This window comes from Pan troglodytes, chromosome 12 (assembly GCF_028858775.2).
Source record: "Pan troglodytes isolate AG18354 chromosome 12, NHGRI_mPanTro3-v2.0_pri, whole genome shotgun sequence".
Lineage (NCBI taxonomy): Eukaryota > Metazoa > Chordata > Mammalia > Primates > Hominidae > Pan > Pan troglodytes.
The window spans coordinates 39534124-39560669 of NC_072410.2; the positions used below are offsets into that span (position 1 = coordinate 39534124).

Below are 26546 nucleotides of genomic sequence, written 5' to 3' on the forward strand. Positions count from 1 at the left end.
GAATTCTTAAGTGACAATGCATGTTATGTATAGAGTTGATACTTTAAATATTAGAAAAAGTAATGTGAAGGACAATGACAACAATATTAGAAAGGTCACTGATATGATCTGGCTTTGTGTCCCCATCCAAATCTCATCTTGAACTATAATTCCATAATCCCCATGTGTCATGGGAGGGACCCAGTGGGAGGTAATTGAATCATGGGGGTGGTTTCCCCTATGCTGTTCTCGTGATAGTGAGTGAGTTCTCACAAGACCTGATGGTTTTATAAGCATCTGGCATTTCTCTTGCTGGCACCCATTCTCTCTGCTGTCACCCTGTGAAGAGGTGCCTTCCACTATAATTGAAGATTCCTGAGACCTCCCCAGCCATGCTGAACTGTGAGTCAATTAAACCTTTTTTCTTTATAAATTACCCAGTCTCAGGTATTTCTTCACAGCAGTTTGAGAATGAACTACTATAGTAAATTGGGTCTTGGTAGTGGGGGCACTGCTGTGAAGATACCCAAAAATGTGGAAGCAACTTTGGAACTGGGTAATGGGCAGAGGCTGGAACAGTTTGGATGGCTCAGAAGAAGACAGGAAGAGTGTGGGAAAATTTAGAATTTCTTAGAGACTTGTTAAATGGTTTTGACCAAAATGCTGATAGTGATATGGACAATGAAGTCCAGGCTGAGGTAGTATCAGGTGGAGATGAGAAACTTGTCGGGAACTGGAATAAAGATGACTCTTGCTATGTTTTAGCAAAGAGACTAGTGGCATTTTGCCCCTGCCCTAGAGATCTGTGGAACTTTGAATTTGAGAGAGATGATTTAGGGTATCTAATGTGACTTGGGTGCTGTTAAAAGCATTCAGTTTTATGTATTCACAAATATATGGTTTGGAATTGGAACTTATGTTTACAAGGGAAGCAGAGCATAAAAGTTCAGAAAATTTGAAGCTTAACTATGTGATAGAAAAGAAATACCCACATTCTGAGGAGAAATTCAAGTTAGCTGCAGAAATTTGCATAAGTAACAAGGAGCCAAATGTTTATCACCAAGACAATGGGGAAATTGCCTCCAGGGGATGTTAGAGGTCTTCACAGCAGTCCCTCCTATTACAGGCCCAGAGGCCTAGGAGGAAAAACTGGTTTTGTGGGCTAGGCCCAGGGCCTTGCTGCTTTGTGCAGTCTCAGGACTTGGTGCGCTGCATCCCAGCTGTGGCTAAAAGGAGCCAAGGTACAGCTCAAGCCATAGCTTCAAAGGGTGCAAGCCCCAAACCTTGGCCATTTCCGCATGGTATTGAGCCTGTGGGTGCACAGAATTCAAAAATAGAGGTTTGTAAACCTCTGCCTAGATGTTAGAAGATGTATGGAAACGTGTCCACCTAGATTTTGGAGGATTCGTCGAAATGCCTGGATGTCCAGGCAGAAGTTTGCTGCAGGGACAGAGTGCTCATGGAGAACTTCTGCTAGGGCAGTGTGGAAGGGAAGTGTGGGGTTGGAGCCCCCACATAGAGTCTCCACTGATGTGCTGCCTGGAGGAGCTGTGAGAAGAGGGCCACTGTCCTCCAGACCCCAGAATGGTAGATCCAGTGACAGCTTGCACTGTGCACCTGGAAAAGCCTCAGACACTCAACACCAGCCTGTGAAAGCAGCTGGGAGTGGGGCTGTACCCTGCAAAGTCACAGGGGCAGGGCTCCCTAAGGCTGTGGGAGCCCACTCCTTGCATTAGTGTGACCCAGATGTGAGACATGGGGTCAAAGGAGATCATTTTGGAGCTTTAAGATTTAAATGCCCAACTGGATTTTGGACTTGCATGAGGCCTTTAGTCCCTTCATTTTGGCCAATTTGGAATTAGTGTATTTACCCAATGCCTGTACCCCCATTGTATCTAGGAAGTAACTACCTTGCTTTGGATTTTTCAGGCTCACAGGTGGAAGGGACTTGCCTTGTCTCACATGAGACTTTGGACTTGGACTTTGGGGTTAATGCTGGAATGAGTTAAGACTTGGGGGACTGTTGGAAGGGCATGATTTTGTTTTGAAATTTCAAGACATGATATTTGGGAGGGTCCAGGGGCAGAATGATATGGTTTAACTTTGTGTCAAACCAGATCTCATTTTGAATTGTAATCGCATAATCCCCACATCTTGGGAAAGACCCAGTGGGAGGTAATTGAATCATGGGGGCAATTTCCCCCATGCTGTTCTCATGATAGTGAGTGAATTCTCACGAGATCTGATGGGTTTATAAGCATCTGTCATTTCCCCTGTTGGCACTCATTTTCTCTCCTGCTGTCCTGTGAAGATGTGCCTTCCACCATGATTGCAAGTTTCCTGAGACCTCCCCAGCCACACAGAATTTGAGTCAATTAAACTTCTTTTCTTTATAAATTACCAAGTGTAGGGTATTTCTTCATAGTAGCATGAAAACAAACTAATACAGACACAATGCTTAGAGCAGACTAGTATTAAATGGATCTTTGAGAGATGGGTAGAGTTTTTTAATGGAAACAAGAGCGATTAAGGGACTTAGTAGTGCATAGAGCAGGATGAACACATCTGAGTTGATTCCTTCATGTTATTCTTCATGGCTGAATGTGTAGTTTTCCTTCATGGTAATAGTTTATAGAGTTTCTGAAACTTGTCCTTTTTCTCTTACCATTAAACAATAAACAAATAAATAAACAAAGTACATTGATTCTCTCAACTTTGTGCAGTCCCTGTCAATCCTGTATGCTGACTTTGTATCTGAGGAGAAACTTAAAAATTTATTCAATCAATTCTTATTTAATATAATGTTTTATAAATAAAAGGAAGTGTTGGCTTATTAGTATTCAAGCATTGCAACTGTCTACTTAATGTAACAAAATGCACACATATCTTCAAATATATCTAAACCTGTCTCAATCACAGCTTAGAAATAATCATGTACTTTCAGGCTTTCATGCCTTGCTTGCCTCTGGGTGTTCCCATTGCCTGGAATGATCTTTCCTATCACTCTTATTGCAACTCTACTCATTCTTTAGGGCTCAGGTCCAGTAAACTTGTTTATGAAGAGGACTATGATTTCTCATTAACTTTTTTATATTGGCATTTCAAAAGTTTCTATACAGTACATTTCTATACAGTACTTATTCTACTTTTTCCCACAACCAAGCAAGGGATACTGATATAAGTCCAGACCAAGATAATGTGTCAGGACAGCCCCTCTGCTTCAGGGTAGAGAGAGCACATCCAGGAAAATATCCTATCAAAAGTTGGGGTGTTAACTGTTGATAAGCTTCTCTGACCATTAAAAAATATAAAATCCCAGCACTTTGGTAGGCCGAGACAGGTGGATCACGAGGTCAAGAGATCAAGAGAATCCTGGCCAACATGGTGAAACCCTGTCTCTACTAAAAATACAAAAATTAGCTGGGCATGATGGCGGGCCCCTATATTCCTACCTACTCAATAGGCTGAGGCAGGAGAATTGCTTGAACCCGAGAGGCGGAGGTTGCAGTGAGCAGAGATCGCGACACCGCACTCCAGCAACAGAGTGAGACTCTGTCTCAAAAATAAATAAATAAATAAATAAATAAATAAAATAAGTATATAAATATTGGCAGCACAGCACATTTATAGGTAGCTGATCATTATAAATCTCCTTTTTCCCAATCTTATTAGCGAATAAGCAACAATGAAAACAATTCTTATTCCGAAATCCAGCAAATAGGCAAGTGAGTTCACTAAAAATTCTGCCACTTGTTATCATAGGGAATATGTAATTACCCATTCAAGATAATATACAGCTTAAAGTGCTTATTCCAAGAAAACCCAGCATTCTGGTGGGAATAGCAAGTTTTGTTTGTGTGTGTCCTCCAAGACTGAAGAACTAATGTGACTGCCTGGTGGTCAAAAGCTATTGTGCCTGCAAAATTATTACACCTGTTAGGAAAAGTGGAGGGGTCCTTACTATGTTTCAAAGTGAACACACTAATTGGGCATTGTTTACTTCACACAAGAAATATCATTTTGACCTTAATAATTAATTAACAAAACTTCTTAGATATTTAGATAAAGAAAGATGAATATGATTTCTGGAATGTTGTTACCTGATCTTATCACTCTGAGTGCAAACCAATCATAAAGCTAAGTACTTCAAGACACATATTATGTTACACTACATATATAAAATATTTTAATGTATGCATGTTATCACACATAAAATATAACACTATTCAAAATATGTCCTATCAGAGGGGCAGGTTAATCCTGGTATGAAATATAAAGAAGTAAATCTGGACAATGCCAGGAAAGAAAGGGAAAGGATTCTCAGGTGAGGTGATGAAAAACAAATAAACAAACAAAAAAGAAAAGAAAGAACAGAATGAAAAGGAAAGAAGAAAGCAAGAGAAGAGTCCAAAACAGAAGAGAAGAGTGGAGTAATTTCTTGGTAAAAAGACAGTAGGTGAAGAAATATTTGCTGGCACACAACACCACTTGTATGAAGTCCACTAGTGAAAGGTGGCCTTCAGTCACCCCTACCTGATACAGACAATTGTTCACAAATATATTTTTTCTCCAGATTTGATTTTAAATGTGTTGAAAGCCTGGGCTGCTTTGCTAACACTGCATTTTCCTTTCCCAGCACCCATTATAATGCCTTGCATATTTTAAGTATTTAGCAAATGATTGCTTATGCAAATAAAAATACATTATTTTTCTCAAACATACCATGAGAATAGTCACAGTTTGCCTATGGAGAATTCCTAGAGTTACATGTGGAACTCCCGCGGAAGCACCCAGAAAATTATTTATTGATATAACCATTTAATTCAACATTGCAGGAGGAAATAATAATATTGTTCCTAGAAATACACCCCTAAGATGCAAACATTTGAAATTCTACTTGAGCATTTAGCTAGGGTTTTTGAGAGAGTAAACAATAGCATAAATATACAGAGAGCTTATAACCAAGTTTTGGAAATATCAGTAACAAGCAAAATAGTTACGTAAAGCTGCCCATTTGAATAAACCAACCACCAGGTACAAACTTTGAGTGCTAGCCAGGTTTGCTTCAATTAAAATTATGAAATCATTAAACTCAACCTCCCCCAACACACACATAATCATGGTAGTAGCAGAAGAAGATCTAGGAAGTATATGGTGTGAAATGGATCTATTCATTATAGGAACATATTAAGAAGAAAGGATAAGAAATAAAAAAAAAGAATGCTGTATTTCAGGGAGCTGGAACTGACCTAAACCAGTTTGGCCATACAAAATTATAAGGGATTTTTTGGTAGACTTTTGGAGCCACTGAATACTTCAAGATAAATTGTAGTTAGTTAATCCACCACACTCTAATCCTTCTAAGGTAATAAAATCCAATATCAAACTACAATATATCCCTCACATTTATTAGAGAAATAATTACCTTGTAAAACTTCCCAGCACAATTATATAACATGCCCTCTAGATTAGATGACACACCAGCTTTCTGTCTTGTAAATATTCTGATGTGGCATTAAACATTTATTAAAATAAAACACAACACTATTATAGAGATAGGATTAAATATGCTAATACTATGGAAAAGGTAGGCAATCTAAAACTTCCAAATCTGACCAGACACAGGGCCATTTCACTACAGCACATCCAACTCAGTCTAGCAGAGTATCTCTAAACTATTCTTGCTCATCTACATGTCTTGAAAGACATTCATTTCACTAAAGAGGGATTATATACGTCACCCACAATAGTTATAAACATGTGTCTACTTTCACCAATGAAAATCCATTTTTAATATTTATTATGACAATTAGCAAAGATCTGGTTTAGATAAGAATTAGGTCTAACTGAAGCTTGTGTATTCACCACCCCAGTAGTCACCATCCCAGCTGGCCACTGCTCACCACTTTCCATCTAATTCTATGCTTGGTAGATGGAACAATGAACAAAAGCCTTGAAATTTATTATGAAATGCAGAAGCATGCTGGGTATTTGCTTTTATTTTATGATAACCCTGGAGTGAAATAGTGAGTGTTGATTTTTAATCAGGTACAGTTAGGACAACAGATTGGGAGATGACTGCCTTTAAAAAGATAATTTGGTACTCACAGTTGACAAAAGGAAGGGGCATTCCAAGCCGTGCAGAGCCACATGCGGTGACCAAGGTGAGTCAAGAGACAAAAGTGCTGAGAAGAATGTATACTCTGTTGTTTTGGGGTGGAGAGTTCTGTAGATGTCTATTAGGTCCACTTGGTGCAGAGCTGAGTTTAATTCCTGGACATCCTTGCTAACTTTCTGTCTCGTTGATCTGTCTAATGTTGACAGTGGGGTGTTAAAGTCTCCCATTATTATTGTGTGGGAGTCTAAGCTGGAAACCATCATTCTGAGCAAACTATCACAAGGATAGAAAACCAAACACCGCATGTTCTCACTCATAGGTGGGAATTGAACAATGAGAACACTTGGACACAGGGTGGGGAACATCACACACCGGGCCCTGCCAGGGGGTGGGGGAAGGGGGGAGGAATAGCATTAGGAGATATACCTAATGTAAATGACGAGTTAATGGGTGCAGCACACCAACATGGCACATGTATACATAGGTAATAAACCTGCATGTTGTGCACATGTACCCTAGAACTTAAAGTAAAATAAAAAATAAAAATAAATAAATAAAAGAAAAAAGAGAGAGAAAAGTGAGAAAAAATATGGAATGTGGGCAGGAGCCTTTATTGTGATTTCTGTCTCAGTAGGTTCAAGATCTGATAATTTTAATAATTTCAGTATGTTTTGGAGCACCAGGGTTGTCCCTAGTTGTCTGGTACTGGCCCTTGGGTGATTAGGGCAGGGGAATAGTGACCCTGAGGGTGTAAGCCTGATTAAAGGAAGTGGTGGGAATGTGGGCTACTTGGTTAGTTTGTATATGAAAGTCACCCTTGCAGGCCAGTGAGTCCTTTACTGTCTCTAGGAATTGGCTAGGCCTTGTTGAACAGTGTCTCTAGGATCAGCAAGGCCTCAGATGTCAAAGCGTCAGAAATATGAAAAATAGGAAGTCATCATTTATGCGTTGTAATGTTGGATTAAATGCTTCTGAATTCTCTAACAAGAGAAACTGACCATACACTATTTAGCTTAAACTAACCAACCAATACATACTGTAACATTGACAAGGCTGAAGTGTTTTTGAAGTAAAAGACATAGTGTATAGTAGCAGCTTCATTAACTTCACATTTTAATCTGGGTCCTCTTCATCATTTTTTTACTTTACTCAAAATACACACACACACCAGTCCAAATATTTTAACATATATAATTTTATATGTGTGGGTGTACACATCCATAATGAAATGATGTACAATTAGCAGTCTTGTAATATTTACTTAAGGAATAAATGAACATTTCTTATTTTAAATGTCAGAAGAGAGACCAATAAACAATAATATATCAAATAGTATCACAATTATCTGAATACTCTGCTTTGTTTCAGAATGGCATATTGGAAAAATACACATTATTGGCATTTAGTTTATTGGAATATCTAATCTTACATTTTAGCTCAGTTTTTTTTTTTCTGAATAAACTTGTTCTCTAAAAGTCTCAACATTTTCCCATTAGCATTTAGAAAATTCTAGATTTGTAATCGTGTGTGCAGTAGATTCAGTGAGGCCTAGAATTGGTCTTATTTGAAAAGCACATTACACTGGGCTTTGAGTACTGTTAAAATGGAGGGGTAGAAGTATATCTGAAGCAATTACCAGAAATCTAAGGCAAAAGTTAGAACAAAGTCATTGAGAATTCCAGAGAATTATATGGAAAGTATTATGCAGAAATTAAATACCAAGAAAGAATAGTCAGTCTAATTCAGGTCAGTGCTCATGGTATTAAAAGAGAGATTGAGAAAGAGTCAAGAAGACTTTTTAGTGCATTGAGCTCTGTCTCAGTCAGTTTTTAAATGAGTTTTACTGAGGGTTTGGAACCTAAGACTAAGCAAACACTATCCCAAGTGACTGCTGCTCACCACAGTCCAACCAATTCTATGCCTGACAGATGGGGAGGGGGCACATGGAAAGCCTCATTCTCAAATTCAGAAAAAAATATTCATTACCAAATCCAGAAGCATGCTGAGTAATTGCTTTTATTTGATGCTCAATACAATAAAAATAAATTTGCTTGTTTAAATTAATGAAAATTGAAAAAGAAAACCCAGATAGAGTACTTTGTCCTAACAAAAAGGTATTTGGCATTTTGCTCAGCAACACAGGTTTAATTATGTTAGCTAACATAAGAGGTGAAATTGGGGACTAAGGTCTTATGTTGAATTAATATTGATTGACTCAAGAACATGTCCTTAAATTGAAGAAAAGAAATAACTTGACCTTTGAAGCCATTAAAGTTATAAAGCTTCCTTTAAAAATATAATTTTCTCTTGGAGAAGTTTGATTGATCACTTTAAAGGAGGCTGTCAGCAAATGTTATAATTTTCCAATAATTTGGACAGGGCTCATCTAAAAATGGAGATTGCTGTTCAGACAAAAGTGGAGGAAACATTATTTGCAACTGCAGGTAGGGGAAAGGAGTAATTTCCAATTTATATGCAAAACAACAAACATGTATAATCCATTCCTCTGGCTCAGTTAGTTAAAAAATAAGAGAGTGAGAGAAACTCACTTAGCAACACTATTTTCTAAGCATAATATTCATGTTTCCAAATGGAGCCAACTAATCGGCCACATCAGCAGTTTGCCAGCCTAGCAAGTCACACATGAGCTGTGCATGGCCCTGACTACAAAGCATACAAACCAAAGCTTATGGAAGACAATAAACATGGGATTTTGGAATATATTCCTGAATATCTGCTTGGAGACTTACCAGACCTAGGGCTAAACCTGTCAGTGGATTCACAATGAAGGAGAATGTCAATTTATAGTTGCACTTTCTCTTGTATTTCTAGAAGAATAATAAGTATTATTTTCTTAACTATTCTCATTAAAGTTTTCTGTGTCTTAATTCTTGTTCAAGTTCATTTTCTGCCTCTCTCTCTCTCTCTCTCTCACACACACACACACTAAACATTAAGTTTATACTTAAACTTAATATATAAATTAAATAATTGGAGGAAATCTAGAGCTCTACTATGCATACAGTTGAAAAACGGTAGTACAATGTGTCAACATTTAATCATATGCAAACATCCTGCAGTTTGAATTATTGCAGAAAGAGGGCAGTCTTACATTTTAATGCAAAATCAAGATGTGCATTTAGCTATACTGTGGTCAACTGTAAAAAGAAAGGAAAACTGCAGTCAGAAAAATAAAAGTTCTGGCTAAATAGGATCCAGGACTAGCCCTATTGGTATAATAAATCTGAATTTTCTGTTTAAGTACAGGTGGCTTTTAGTCTTCAGAGCTAAAGCAAAATCAATATGTGTTTCATTCTGCCTACCCTCCTACCTCCACTATATGACCTTATTTTCTATTTCACAAAGAAATAGAAAACATCAAAGTTAGTTTTCCATTACCACACCTAAATCTGTGACTATATCCTTACGCTGTCTTCAACGCTCAGAGCAGGTTTGTTACTGTTCTTCAAGGATTATCCCTCCCACTTTGTTCTTCATTTTATTCCCTACCCTCCTCTCCTTTCTCCACAATCCTCACACGTCCTTTCAACCAAGACTGGTGTTATCTACCTATCATGCTTCTATATTTTCCATATTGTCATTTCTTTCTGTCTCTACTTGGTACTTACACACTTTAAATCCATTAACACTTAATACAAAAAAGAAAAAAGAATCCTTGCACCCCTAAAATAACTTATTTTTCTCATTACCGATCCACTCAAACACATTATTTTTGGAGAAATACTCATGTGACAAAATTGTGTTATTTTGGTGGGCTCACTGAAGAATAATGCATCGTGTCAAGCTCACACCCTGGCTACAGATATAGACATGAGACAAATAACTACAGTATGTAGAAGAGTCATAAAGGGAAAATTACCGAGATGATGGAGGCACTTAAGAGAAGACTTACTATATCTTTCAAAACCAAGCTCTACCTCCTCATCTCACAACCCATTTGCTTTCAAGCTACTAACTCCCGTCTACATACAGGACTCCACTAAATCTTCACTTGCCCCCAGTAAGCATGACCTCATAATTGATACATACAATGATCTTTTGACCTGCTCATAAAACTTCTTGAAATTCTCTCCTCTGCTAACTTGCATCACATCCCTTTAATCAGCCTTTCTGATGTGAGAGTGATGTGGCTATTACACATGATAGCCTAGGTAACAAGTTGCTTTGTGACGTTTATCTATATCTAATGTTCCCTAGATCTTTAAACCTCAGTATATTCTATGATATTTTATGTGAAACATGTTATCTTTCCATTCAAGCTTATTTTTCCTTCTACATTTTTATTTCTTGTGTGTCACTAACATTTATATTGTTACCCAACCTAGAACCCATGAATTTTTCCAGACATCTTCCTTCACTGCAACCTGCAACTTTCGTCAGGTACTAAGTCTAGCAAGCTCTATCTCCATGAAATTTATCATGATGTCAGCTCGTCCATTTCTAATGGAGCATTCAATGATATTTGAAATATCTTTGAAGTTTATTATGCAACATAAGGATATGTAAATATGTATAAATATGTGGAAGTATGCATAAATTCATTAAAACTATAAATTATAAAATATATAAATGTTTTTATATATTTTACATATATATGTGTGTTTCTGAGTGCAAGCGTGTGTCTCCATTAATATAGCCAATGTGGTACAGAAATACGTACACAAACAATTTCAATTGGACTTATTTTTTTATGCCAAAATGTAAACCAAAATGGAGTGGGGAATTCTGTATGTCAGGTGTTTTATGTGCTTTGATACACACCAAAATGTAGAAAGATACATATGTTTAAATATTCCTTCTCAGTGAAGCCTTGCCCATCCACTTCATTTATAATTTCAAAACATTCCATTTCTTAACTGAAGCCTGGTGGGGCTCTCCACTTTTATTTTCATCATAGTACTCATCAGTAACCAACACATTATAAATTGTTCTTATTACTTTTTATGTATGTCTATTCTATCATAGAAATATAATTTTCTATTATAGAAATTTAAAAAATATTTGTACATGCAACAACTAAAACAGTATATGGAAGGTATATAACAAATATAAGTCGAACATATCCTTTTACACTGATGGATGATAATGCCTTTAATAAAATACTATTTATGAAATGCTTAATATGGGCCAGGTATGCCATAACCTTATTCAATTTTTACAAAAATATTTAAAGTGATATTATCCACATTTTCAACATATGAGATATTGATATTTTGTAGGTTGTTTGTATTTCTTTCCTTTTTGAAGCTTGTTTTTTAGAGATGAGTTCTTGCTATGTTACCCAAGTTTAACTCAAACTCCGGGGGCTCAAGAGATCCTCCCACCTCAGCTTCTGAGGCACTGAGACTACAGGCATGAGCTACTGTGCCCCATTAAGATTTAGTGAGTTTGAATTATTTGCCTAAGATCCCATTATAGGGAAATATTGATTTATACGTAATGTGAAAATTCATGTTTTTAGCTACTAAATAATTTCAGCTTCAAGTAGTAAGGACCACATGAGTGTTTTCATCCTTGTTAGAGTTGCATATGCCACTAAACCTGCTTATATCTAAATTAGAGGATTCCTGCTAGAAGTAAGTAGATTACTGAGCCATATAAGTGAAAAAAAATTAAATCTAAAAATGAATAAGACAATCCAGAACATATAAGTATAATTTTAACTAATTTATTTGTCATAATACATTAATCATGACAGTTGACACTTTAGGCTAATAAAAATTTTCATTCATATTTCTATAATTTATAGCACCTGATTTAACAAAAGAAAAACAAATGTGAAATTCTCTTTTCCACTTACTTTATTTTGATTAGTCCAGGAACTGTTGTAGGATTATATTTCTTTTATTTCTGAGATAATTAGAGAATAATCATTTGTATTCTTTCCATTAAAGGCACTTATTTTATTTGACCCTTTTCTTACACTTTATAGTTTTGCTTTATATTTGGAAGAAGTCTGTTTAAATCACAGAACATAAAGATTTAAAACAAAACAAGAAAGGAAGAATGAGGAATCTCACTATTGCAAAGACATTGCAGGGGATATCTGTATAGCCATTATTCTTAATGTCTGGTACCAGTTCAGTATTTTTTTAGTTGAAATAGTTTTTTGAAATATTTTCTTTGTAACTAAACTAGATGTTTGAATCAATTAATTATGAAATGGTAATAAATTTCTAGTTATTTAGGATGAGGAGCTATGGACATTTCTAGACTAATATATCACTATTATTTCTAGCCATAGTATAGTGGAGCATTAAATACAATTGTAGGTCATTTTGGGCATATCACGTCTTTAAATCAAATTGTGGAGTCATTATTGACTAGCTAAGTGATAATAATTAAATGAGTTAACTTGTATTAGTAATTTTTTCTTTTTGAAAATAAAATCGAATTGTTTAATGCATAATTATATTGGGATTTGAGTAGAAAGAACCTAGTACAACAGCCAAAAATGATAGTAATTAATATTATCATCATCATCATCACTATAACAATGTTTTATCCCACAAACTAATGTGTTTTGGAAATATGTCTGGACTTAGGCATTATACTAACTTAATTTAGCCCTGTATTTTGTCTCCAATGTGATGTGTATTCTGCTAATTGGTATAAAGAAAATTTCAGCTGGGTATGGTTGCTCAGGCCTGTAATCCCAGCACTTTGTGAGGCTGAGGTGGGAGGATCACTTGAGCCCAGGAGTTTGAGACCATCTTGAGCAACGTAGTGAGTCCCTATCTCCAGAAAAAATTTGAAAAATAGCCAGGCACGACAACACATGCCTGTAGTCCCAGCTACTTCGGGAGGCTGAGGCTAGGAGGTCAATGCTTTGGTGAGCCATTATTGTACCACTGCACTCCAGCCTGGGTGACAGAGTGAGACCCTCTCAAAAAAAAAAAAAAAAAAAAAGAAAGCGCTAAATAAAATAAATAAAAGAAAATTTAAGCTGTACTGTTTTTATGTAAGTATAAAGCCTTTGCTATGTTTCTCAAAATTGATGATTAAAGGGGAAGAAACAATCTAGTATCTCAAAGGTGTATACTGCTGGAGACGAGGCTTTAGAACCGACTAATTTAAGTCACATTTCCCCCCTGCACAATAGATTCCTAAAATAGTATTACTTTACTAGAATAATAAGTAACCCAGGAAGAAGAACTAATAAATATCCCTTATGTACTGTTACTTTACTGGTGTGATTTGGAGAGCTCACCATGGTATGTGAGTGTATCAGCAGACAGCATTTCATTAGTGTGTGGTCAATGGCGGTCTCAGAATGGCAGATGACTATGTTAAAGACTGATAAGGGCAATGAGTCCAAATTTTTTTAGCTTTCATGTACTGGTCCCATAGTGATGGTTCCAGAGAGCCTCAGCTTGCAAGATAGTAGCCAGAGGCCAACAGAAGAACCGACATGAGCCAAAGCTGTGGGTATGAACTGTGAAGTGTGCATCTGTGGGTGAATATTTTGGTATCAACAGACTATAGCTGTGTTGGTTATAAGTGGGAAACAAGACTGCAAAACATACTGTATTTGGTTTTTAAAATGGCTGAAATAATTGTGATTATCATTGAATGGTACCTTGTATTATTACTTGCCCATGGGATACTGACTAGAGAGAAGGAGTTAGGAGGCTGAGCACCCAGGTGTGGAGTATGAGGCTGGGCCAGGTTAGAGAGAGATTAGAAAAATATTCAGAGCTATTATAGGAGATGGAAGTCACTGAGTACTTTTAAACTTAGTTATGAAACATGCAAATGTTAATTAGAAAGTCAAGTCTGTCAGCGATACTCAGTTAATTAATTCACCTACACATTTATTTATTCAATGGATCCAGTAGAGTTCTGTTCTCTAGGCATGAGAGCAGATAGGATAAAATCTTTAACCTTCACTTTATCCTCCAGGCAATGTAAGTATTTCAGCTATTCTCAATTCTGGCTGATCAAGCATAGCTCAATCTTCTGAGATTCTGCTGTGGTGGTACTGGAGTAGAGCCAGTATGTCTAAAATGTTCCAAATGTGGGCCAGAGAAACACTAGTATCAAATTATCAGTCTCTAATCTCTGTGGAACTGAATGCACTTGGATGCAAAGACCTTAATGGCCCTTGTCTTTAAACCCATATCCTTCCCTTTCACTGTGCACATATAGGCGCAGGTACTGGGGTTGATTTAGGTTTAATTTGAGCAATGACACTGGCCAACAAAATTGAACCAGGTTAATATTAATGCTGTTTCTACTTCTACATAGAACCCTAGTTTTAAGTACCTTCAAACTTCAGACTGTATAGCACTGGGTTATGTTTCCGACAGGGATAGTCATTCAATAAATTCATTTACCTAGTAATTTATTTATTTAACACATCCAGTGGATTTCTGTTCTGCACACTGTGCCTCAAAGGTCACATTTGTACAACAGAGATGATCCATCCAAAAGACCACCTCTCTATTTCTGTGATATCAAATATTAAAGATTTCTTTAACACAATGCCTAGGGTAGGGTATATTTTCTAAAGTATCAGCTAATAATAATAATAGTAGTAGTAGTAATAACAATAAAGATTTTATGTTTCTTGTGATTGAGTAAAAATATTTTATATCTGAATTTGAACAATTGAGTTATTGCCTTGATTCTCAAATGATTGAGTCTCTATTTTGTTACCTTGCATGGTTTCTCTGAACCTGTGAAATTATCTTTTTACAAGAATTCTCCAGGTGTAGTACTTTTTTTCTAATTGAAGCTGGAGAAAGAGGGAATTTCTAGTTCTTGTCTCCCAAGGGGCAATTCAGAAACTGCAGTTTTGCATTTAACATGCTAAATTGCAACAGTGTGTGGTCCTCTGCTTGTCTATCAGCAAATATTTGCTGAGCTTCCACACTACAATATTTCCAACAATAATTACCTTTCATTGAGCACCTGTCACATATTACAGAATGTGCAGAACTAATTATAGCAGGCCTATGGCTTATCTATCATTCCTTATATTTTATAATTGAAGAGAAGGTAATTCAGAGACGCAACGTGATTTGTTCAAGGTAAAAAGGTAGGTGTGAGAACTAAGATTCCAAGTCATATTTGGTCAAGTCAAATGGTTATATTCTTTCCATGTCTCTGAACATAAAATTACTTTAATATCTGATAGCACATTATTACCCATGGATTGATTTATCACTCAGAGGCTGGGGTTTAACATGCTAAATGGAAAGAATACCCGTTACCTTTGTATAATAATAGCTTGTTCTGAATATCTACTTTACAGTTTATATAGAAACTTCACATATAATATTCTTATGTGACTAAACGTACAAGCAGTAATGGCCATTTCTTCCTTACTACCACAGTAAGTACAAAAAAAAAACTCTACCTTTCTATAAATATTGATGTCCATATGTTTCAAATACTCTATGGTGTAAGCAACTGAGGACACTTAAATGGTCATATAATCCAGATGACTTTATTTTAGCTGGAAATTAAATCTTAAATTATAGGGAAAACACCTTATAATGGTGGACTCTTAGAGGGGAACAGAATTTCATAACACAGGAATAAGGTGTGATTCCAACAACCCAACAGCTTTAAGAACACCTAAAATCATACAATTTTATACAATTATAGATATATGACTGTTTTCTATAGTTATATTATGGAAGTAAACTATATTACTTCTACTCCAGAGCTAAACTAGGCAAACATCTATAAATACAATATAAAAGCTGAATAAAAGGAGAGGTTTTTCCTCCTCCACCAGAGAGACTCGAAGTGAAATTCGAGGTGGTCCTCTCTTACAGAGAGCCACAGGAACCACTAAAACAAATTGCCGAGTAGAACTACTTGAAAATAACTATGGTTGGGAGCATGATCTTTATTTCACCAACTGTTCTCATCAGTGGATACCCCAGAGCTAAGGGTTCAAAACTGCATGTTGCCTATTAAGAGAAGTTACTTCCAAATTTCCTGTGGAAAAACAAAATTGAGTGCCTTTATGTAATCATGATTTGCTAGGGGTATGTATTTCATATTTTTATGCATTCATTTGTAACGAGTTGCAGTATGTACGAAGTAAGATTAAATTACTGAAAGTGTTATAACATGCTGACATATACCAGGTGATTACACAGCAATCATCTTAGTGTAACACAAACCAATCCATTATAAAGAGGAAAAACTGGAAAATGAGGCTACATCTGGAATATTTCAGTAATCCTAAGCATAAAGTTTGGAAGAATAATGAGCAACAAGGATTTAAATTAGAAAGCTGTTTGGTAATCACCTGTTGGGATACTGGTAGGCACATGTGGCGTAAAATAATGAATAGCTATGATTTATTTTAGTTATTAACTTGTGACACTAACAAAAATATGGTTAATAAGTATATGCTAGGTAGAGACAATCTCCATAGACATAGTCCATTATTCCTCAACCCTAGATGAAGACACGGGCACCTACCGTGATATGTACCTGTTTAACTCTTCTATATTTAGTCATTTCTTTGTGGATTCATTCATTCTTTGGATTTCTCATATAAGCCCATTTCAGAATGTCTCAAGACTTCTCCAATCTCCACTTCTCTCTCTCTTCTTTTTTCTCTGTCTGTGTATATAAAGATTATATAATTTATAATGATAAATTATAGACATATATTTGATATTGTAAATATAATTATAAAATATGGATACATTTTTCTAAACATGACATGAAAAATGATGTGTGAAGTATCATGTCTTGATTTTCTCTGCTACATTCTTTTAGAGTAGGAGACATTCTGCCTTTTTTAAAAAGTGGTTTGGCTCGTGAAGTAGAAAGGTGTAGAAGCAGGTAACACTCAAGGCTCAACTAACAATTTCAGATCTTTAGGCCTCCTGGCTAACCACCAATTCATCCAGCTCTATCAAGCTCACTTCTTGGTCTTTTCACTGCCCTTTACAATAATGACTTTGCATGTTCGGGACTGATTTATCAACTCTACTCTGTCTTCCTGAGCTCCTGACATTACTTCCCATTTTCTGCTGTGTTCCAAGTCAATTCAATCAGCTTCTCTTTGATGCTGACCTGACTGCTGAGAAGTAGGTTTTCCCTCACCTCTCATATCATGGCCTGATAATTAATTCCTCCTTGATAACTTATTAGAACTGGAAAACTGTATACTAAAAATGAATACATATATTTATATGCTATGCTTTTATTACACACACAAATGCATGCACACACACATACTTTTTTAAGGGTGAAGAAGAAATTCATTACAATAAGCTATATTAATTGTTTCTAAGTAACTGACTACTATTCAATATGGCAGAAAGTAAGTTGGGGCCCAGATAAAAGCAGTAAGTTCAGAATTTTCCAGTAATAAAGGAATATGCAGAAGCTAGAGGTTTTGCAGTTATGCAAGATCAATTCTATATTATATTAAGTCTCGGTCTTTTTATGTTTTCTCTTGCCTGCTATATCTGCCCCAAGTCCTTTAAATGTTTAAGAATGGTCCTAAAAGTTGATTGTCCTTCTGAGGTGACAGAAAGTGGGTTCAATCACTACATTTAATTGTTTACATAAGAGTGTATTTGTGGGGCCACATCAGGTTCTTCACTGAGCATTATAGCTTCTCTTGGCAAGAGGCAGGATGAAGCTGCTAGATTTCAGTTATAGACTAAAAACACAAACATAATAACGCTATGGATGATGGATAATGTTATGGGTAAAGAGGTTCACAAGTCATTCTGATATGCTCAAACAATTAGTTTCAGGAAAATTAATGCCCAGGTAAAGAAACATACATTATTGTTGTTATTTTGTTTTGTTATGTTTCTGACTGGCATTCTGTTTACTATTTGTCACCAGCAAGTACAGCATGGTCCTATTCCAGGAGTACAAGAAGTTAGTTCTAGAGGTCAATGAAAAGAAATCAGGAGTTCCTGTGCATGATTTGAGAAACAGAGCCTTGCATATAAAGTGAAACGCCTTACAAAGGTTACTGGGAGTTTCAAAGGGCAAAACTGGGGGAATGCTGAAAACCAGGGCTAAAAGCTGTAGTTCTGAGAGAGCTCTGAAACTGAGCCATTTGAGAACCCAGGCACAGGATGTAAACCAAAAGCAGCATGAAAGACAGTAGTCAGAGCTGATGGGTGTGTTGGGCCAAACAGCATCTTTCATGCCTGGATGTGATGTGGCTTTAATACACAACACATACATTTTTACTGAATCCATAAGTGTCTTAAAAGTGTATCCCACATTTTGACTTGTCAAATTAACAGTTCATCCTTTAATGACCACCATGAATTGGACTTGCTTCCTGGAAACATTGACAATTATTGCATCCTGTAAGTGTATCTACTGCTAATGTATCCAGATATGCATCAAGTAGTCTACTTCTTAATTGTGCACTTTTGCTGCATATGTATCATTTAATTTTATTTTCATACTCTTCTCAATGTCAGAGACCGTGTTTCTAGCTTAAATATTCTCAGTAAATAGTACAAGGATTTAGTTGACTTAAACAATTTAACATTTGTAAATGAATAGGTAGCAAAGATGACAAATTTTAGAAGAAAGCCAAGAATATATATTTTGCAATATTGAAATTTTTCGTTTAGCTGATAGTAACATACACCTGATTATCAACATAAACTGTGGAAAATATTTTTATATAGAACTTTGAATGAGTAGAATTTAGAAAGTTTTTTTTTCATATATTTCAACACCCATTCTCAATTTAAGAAATTTACTGTCATTGCCCTATCTTCAGGGAAAATATTAGGGCAGCTAGTCAATGACTGCTTGCTTTCTGGGCCATCAGTAATTCCTGAGCAATTTTCTGAATGTTTGGAATAGCAGAGGATGGACAGCGGATTCATTGCTGGGAAATATAATCTCCGTAATGGCCTTTGTCACATTTTGCAGCATATAAAACATTCCTGGGAGACAAATGTGACTCACTTAGTTTGCAGCTAGCTCTTTAGGGTCCATCCGTCTTCCCAGATGTGTCAGTAAAGACACTAAAGGCATGGTGGAGTGTGTTCTTCAGGGAAGTTTCATTTACTCTTTAATGCAACAACCGTTTATAAAATACCACTGGAGAAAACAGTCATTTAAAAGAAACTCATCAGTGGCAATATCATCTTATTCTGAAAGCTGGTACAAATGAAGTAAGGCAAAGCTGATTTTCACTTCCTCAGGATGTCCTCTACTGATTTTCCCCTTCCAGCACAGAACAATCACAAGGCTCAGGAAGGAAGCTGATGCTATATTTGCTGTTCATGATGTGATGATGGGCTCACACTAGAAGGCTTCCTCCACAGGTTACCAAACTTTGACCTTCAGCAAGCTAGGCAGAAAATGAAGCTCTTCGTACCCACATTTTTCTATGTTTTACACTATAATTATCTTGCTAGAAACACGAAATGATGAGACCGTATCTGGCTAGAGAGTCCTCTTTTGTGAGTGTGTTTGTATGTGTATGTTTAATGCAATCTCACTGGTCTAAGTCAGAAAAAAAACTCCGCCTTTATAAAAATCTTTTTAATGAAATAAAGAGAAGAACTGATCAGATAATAGGTGCCTATTTCCATTAAACAGAGCTAGTTTTTTAACATGAAACAGATAGAGAGATTATCTCTGTCCTCTCCAATTAAATTCCTTCTTTAAAAATGGCATATTTTGCTAACAGCTTTAAGATACTAATATATAAAATTATATATACATATAGATATGTAAGGTTTACAACTTGATGTTCTTATACAAGTATACATTGTGAAATGCTTACCACAATGAAGCTAACTAACATATCTATCTTCACATAGGTATCATTGTGTGTTTGTGTGCATGTGGTGAATAGATTAAATGTAAGATCTATCCTCTTGGCAAATTCCAAGTATGTAATACAGTATTTTTAACTTTCGTCCCCATGCTGTATATTAGATCTCCAGAAGTTATTTGTCTTGCATAACTGAAACTTTGTACTCTTTGACCAATATCTTTCCATTTTCCCCACCTCCCACCTCTGGCTGCCAACATTCTGCTGCTGTACTGAGTTTGACTTTTATAGATTTTACATATAAGTGAGATCATGCCATATTTCTTTCTTTGCTTATTTCTTCCAGCTCCGTCTTCCAGCTCCATCTATGTTGTCGCAAATGGAAAGATTTTCCTTTTTTAAGCAGTATATCTATCTATCTATCTATATAAATATATAAATCTATATATAGATACATGTATATATAAATATATAGATATAGCTATAGATACACTTATATATGTGTGCATATATGTACATATATGTATATATGTGTGTATATTTTACATATATTTATACATACACATATATATGTGTATGTATATATATAAACAGATTTTCTTTCTTCATTCATCCATCAGAGGACTGTTAGGTTGATTCCATAACTTGACTATAGTGAATAATGCTGCAATTAATGTGAGGGATGAGGGTGCAGGTATTTCTTCCTGATCCTGATTTTCATTACTTTTGATGTACACCGAGTTGTGTGTGTGTGTTTGTGTGTGTGTTGTAGAAGTAGTAGTAGTGTGTGTGTGCTGTACTACTAGCAGCACTATTTTTAATTTTTTTAAAAAGTCTCCATATTCTTTTCCACAATGGCTATACAAATTTACATTCCCACCTTTTCATATATCTTTTGGCCATTTTAATTTCTTCTGTTTAGAAGTATTTATTTATGTCCTTTCCTCATTTTTTTATTTGGTTATTTAATATACAGTTGTATGAATTCCTTATATGTTATGAATATTAACTCCTTGTTAGATATGTGGTTTGAACATTTTTTAATGTTTCTGTAAGTTGCCCTTTCATTCTGCTGATTGTTTCTTGTGCTCTACAAAAATTTTTTAGTTTGATGTAGTCCTACTTGTTTATTTTTGCCTTTATTGCCTGTGTTTTGGTGTCATGTCCAAAAAATCATTGCCAAGACCAATGCCAAGGAGTTTTTCTGCTCTGCTTTTTTTTTTCTAGGATATTTTACATTTTCAGGTTTATATTTAAATCTTCAGTCTACTTTGAATTGTTTTTTGTGTAAGTAAAGTAAGGTTATACTTTCATTCTTTTGCTTATGAATATGAAGTTTTTCTAACGCATTTATTGAAGGGTTTGTTTCCTATTTTGTAATCTTGGTGCCCTTGTCAAAGATTAGTTGATTTTTATTCACATGGGCTTATTTCTGGGCTCTCTATTCTGTTCCATTGGTCTATATGTGTGTTTTTATGCTAGTACCATAGTGTTTTGATTATTATACCTTTGTAAAATAATTTGAAGTTAGGAAGTTTGATGTCTCCATCTTTGTTCTTATTGATCAAGATTGTTCTGATTATTTGAGGATTTTTGTAGTTTCATATTTAGTTTCTAATTGCTGTTTCTATTTCTGTAACAAAATGCCATTGGACTTCTGGCAGAGATCACGTTGAATCTGTAGATTGTTTTGAGTAGTATGGACATTTTAATAATATTATTTATTTATTTATTTATTTAATTTTTTTATTATACTTTAAGTTGTAGGGTACATGTGCACAACGTGCAGGTTAGTTACATATGTATACATGTGCCATGTTGGTGTGCTGCACCCATTAACTCATCATTTAACATTAGGTATATCTCCTAATGCTATCCCTCCCCCCTCCCCCCTCATGGATATGAGATGTCTTTTAATATTTCTTTCATTAATGTTGTATCATTTTAGTGCACAAGCGTGTTACCTTTCTGGTTGAGTGTTTTTGTTGTTTTTGTTGCTCCAATTAAATTTTACAAAAAGCTCAAATGTTCTCTGGGAGATGTCAAAAAGGAATTAGATATTTTATATTGTTGTGCGTTATGGTCTCCTTCCAATGGGAAAATGGAAATTTCTGGGAAAATATATTTTGCAATACTCTCTTCCCTCTCCCTATCTTTATTTCGCTGGTTGTGGGCCGCACATTTTAGTACCATCTGTGTAGCATGCCCTTCCTCATAGTCTGACTGCTTGTTCCCACTTTATTCCCTTGGACTTTTCTTTTACATTGTCCTTGATCTAATATTGCTATAATAGAATAAATAATAAAATAACTCTAGGTCAAGTAACAGTAGCCAGTAATGGCTTAGAATACTATAGATGATCTTCTAGAGTTTTGGCAGAGCCAGCAAATCTGCGTATGATCTCCCCAAAAAGGTAATTAAGTAGAAAGTTCTTAGAAAACCAGGTAGATTTAAGAAAAGATATTATTTTAGCATTGCTTTTTAAAATTCACTTAGCAGCATATGTCTATTTTTTTTTTTTTTTTTTTTTTTTGACAGGGTCTTACTCTGCCACCCAGGCTGGAGTGCTATGGTGTGATCATGTCTCACTGCAACCTCAGCCTCTCAAGGAATTTTCCCACCCCAGCCTCCCTAGTAGCTGGGACTATAGGCATGCACCACAACACTTATCTAATTTTTTTTTTTATTTTTGTGGATACAACGCCTTGTTATGTTGCCCAGGCTGGCCTCAAACTCTCGAGTTCAAGCAATCCTCCCACTTCCGCCTCCTAAAGTACTGGGATTACAGGCGTGAGCCACGTGCCCAGTCTCTTTTTTATTCCATTGTTTTTGTTCACTTTAGTTTTTGTCCGCTTTAGATACAGCTTGTCTCTGCTTCTGATGCTGCCCATGAGTTTCAAATCAACATAGTTCTTTTCTCATGTGTAACATAGCTGCTGCTTGTACCTAAAAAAATTAAAAGGCCTACTGCATTTGCTAGATACCAAACTGCTATGGAAGGGGAGTTCAAAACATGAAAATTACACAAACTGAATCTTGCAGTAATTTTATTTGTAGTCATCAGATTAGAACTATTGGCTGCTGTGCCAGCTAATCAAGAGAGACCCAGTCACTTCTTTAAATCATGCTTTAACATTTCAGAAGAGAGAGAGAACAGATTCTTTGTTTAACAAAGTTGTGTAGCATTTTTCCTCCAGAAATACAATTTTCTGCTGAGAATAAAATACCTTCTTATCAGACTATAGTAACTAGCCTTGACCTCCCCTCTTACCTATTTTATTGGACTATATCATAAAGTTTTAAAAAATTAATATATCCTTTTGCATTAAAGAAGTAGCATAGAATAGGAAAAAAAATTTCAGTTGTAGCAATATAGGAATGTCTTAAGGCTGAGCACAATGGCTTGTGCCTATAGCCTAAACACTTTGGGAGGCCAAAATGGTAGTATCACTCGCGGTCAGGAGCTTGAGACACAGTTGGGCAAAAAAGTGCATCCTGTCTCTACAAAAGATAAAAAGAAAAAATGAACAAGGCATTGTGTCCGGAATTGGTGGGTTCTTGGTCTCACTGACTTCAAGAATGAAGCCGCGGACCCTCGCGCTGAGTGTCACAGTTCTTAAAGGCGGCGTGTCCAGAGTTTGTTCCTTCTGATGTTCAGATGTGTTCGGAGTTTCTTCTTTCTGTTGGGTTCGTGGTCTTGCTGGCTCAGGAGTGAAGGTGCAGACCTTCATGGTGAGTATTACAGCTCTTAAGGCGGCGTGTCTGGAGTTGTTTGGTCCTCCTGGTGGGTTCGTGGTCTCACTGGCTTCAGGAATGAAGCTGCAGACCTTTGCGGTGAGTGTTACAGCTCATAAAGGCAGTGTGGACCCAAAGAGTGAGCAGCAGCAAGATTTATTGCAAAGAGTGAAAGAACAAACCTTCCACAGTGTGGAAGTGGACCCAAGCAAGTTGCCACTGCTGCCTTGGCGGCTTGCTTTTATTCTCTTATCTGGCCCCACCCACATCCTGCTGATTGCTCCATTTTACAGAGAGCCGATTGGTCTGTTTTACAGAGAGCTGATTGGTCCATTTTGACAGGGTGTTGATTGGTGCATTTACAATCCCTGAGCTAGACAAAAGTTCTCCACATCCCCACCAGAGTAGCTAGATATAGAGTGTGGATTGGTGCATTCACAAACCCTGAGCTAGACATAGGGTGCTGACTGGTGTGTTTACAAACCTTGAGCTAGATACAGAGTGCTGATTGGTGTATTTACAATCCCTTAGCTAGACATAAAGGTTCTCCAAGTCCCCACCAGACTCAGGAGCCCAGCTGGCTGCACCCAGTGGATCCCGCACCGGGGCCGCAGGTGGAGCTGCCTGCCAGCCCCACGCCGTGCGCCTGCACTCCTCAGCCCTTGGGCGGTTGATGGGACTGGGCACCGTGGAGCAGGAAGCGGCACTCATCGGGGAGGCTCGGGCTGCGCAGGAGCCCATGGCGGTGGAGGGAGGCTCAGGCATGGCAGGCTGCAGGTCCCAAGCCCTGCCCTGTGGGAAAGCAGCTACGGCCAGGCGAAAAATTGAGCACAGCAGCTGCTGGCCCAGGTGCTAAGCTCCTCACTTCCCGGGGCTTGCAGGCTGGCTGGCTGCTCCAAGTGTGGGGCCCGCCGAGTCCACCCCCTCCCAGAACTCGCGCTGGCCCGCAAACGTGGCGCGCAGCCCCGGTTCCCACCCGTGCCTCTCCCTCCACACCTCCCCACAAGCCGAGGGAGCTGGCTCTGGCCTTGGCCAGCCCAGAGAAGGGCCCCCACGGTGCAGCGGCAGGCTGAACGGCTCCTCAAGCATGGCCGGAATGGGCGCTGAGGCTGAGGAGGCACCAAGAGTGAGCGAGGGCTGCGAGGGCTGCCAGCACTCTGTCACCTCTCAGCATGGTGGCACATGCCTGTAGTCCCATCTAATCGGGATACTGAAGCAGGAGGATAGCGTGAGCTGGAGTTTGAGTCTGCAGTCACCCATGATTGTGCCACTGTACTACAGCCTGGGCAACAGGGTGAGACCCTGTCTCAAAAAGAAATGAATAAATAAAATAAAATTTAAATTTAAAATATAAGAAAGTAAGTAAATAAAGACAATAAGAAAGTGTTAAAATACAAAACGTGAATACTATGTTAGGACCCAATGCCCTATCAACTGTTAGCTGGAGGAACAAGTTGTGTCCTTTTGGAATTGCACACAGTAAGCACGACCTTATTACAACAAAAAAGCAAACCAAATAAAAACCAGTATTTTTCTTTGCAATGAATGATATTAGAATTATAGACTATCTCAAGATAAAACAAAAAAAGCAAAACATGATCCCTCTTCTTACCATATACAAAACTTAGCTTGAGATGAATCATAACTTTAAATGTAAAAGGTAGAGATTTAACTCAGCAATCCTATTACTGGGTATATACCCAAAGGATTATAAATCATTCTACTATAAAGACACATGCACTCGTATGTTTATTGCAGCACTATTTACAATAGCAAAGACTTGGAACTAACCCAAATGCCCATTAATGATAAAATAGATAAAATGTGGCACATATACACCATGAAATACTATGCAGCCCTAAAAAGGAATGAGATCGTGTCCTTTGCAGGGACATGGATGAAGCTGGAAACCATCATTCTCAGCAAACACAGGAACAGAAAACCAAACACCGTATGTTCTCACTCATAAGTGTGAGTTGAACAATGAGAACACATGGACACAGGGATGGGAACATCACACACTGGGGCCTATAGGGGAGTGGGAGGCAAGGAGAGGGAAAGCATTAGGACAAATACCTAATGCATGCGGGGCTTAAAACCTAGATGACGGGTTGATAGGTGCAGCAAACCACCATGGCACATGTATACCTATATAACAAACCTGCACGTTCTGCACATGTATCCTGGAACTTAAAATAAAATAAAAAATAAAAAAAGTAAAAGGTAAAATAACAAAATGTCTAAAGAAAGCATAGGTACCTGGCAAGGTGGCTCATGCCTTTAATTCCAGCTACTCAGGAGGCTGAAGCAAGAGGATCCCTTGAGGGGGAATTTTAGGCTGCCTTGGACCATGATCACAACATTTCACTCCAGCCTGGGAGACAGCAAAACAATGTATCTAAATATATATAAGAAAGTATCTTAGTGAACTCGGCTTAGAATAGACAACAATTTCTTGAAGAAGGCACATAAAATATGGATAAATGTACTTTAAAATTGTGAGCATCTGTTCATCAAAAAACATCATTGTGAGTGACAATATTCATGATACAAATAAGTGGCAAAGACTCATTTCCATAAAATATAAAGTATTCTGACAAATCTATAATAAAAAGTCACACACACACACAAAATTAAAAAAAGAAATTGGTAAAAAGCTTGAATAGCCACTTTACAAAAGAGGAAATTCAAATGACCAATGACAGTAAGGAAGAGACTCACCATCATTATGCATCTGAAATGCAAATTTAAAACACAGTGAGATACCATGACTGAAAAGACTAATGACATCAAGAGTAAGCTAGTGTTTATAGCAGCTAGAACACCCATACTTTGAAGGTAAGTGTATCAATTTGTATAATCACTTAGAAAAATTGTTAGTAGCTATCTGTTAATGCTAAAAATATAAGAAATGTTCAGTATTTCTTTTACTAAGCATAGAGCAAAAGG

At 36.9% G+C, this 26546-nt stretch overlaps 1 long non-coding RNA gene and 1 pseudogene across 4 annotated transcripts in view; both read left to right on the forward strand.

The window, feature by feature from the left end:
- Nucleotides 1-24453, forward strand: part of LOC112208129 (uncharacterized) — a 37873-nt pseudogene extending 13420 nt beyond the window's left edge.
- LOC134807806 (uncharacterized) overlaps nt 1-26546 on the forward strand; it is a 415718-nt gene that overhangs the window by 323677 nt on the left and 65495 nt on the right. The gene's annotated exons all lie outside the window — the stretch shown is intronic.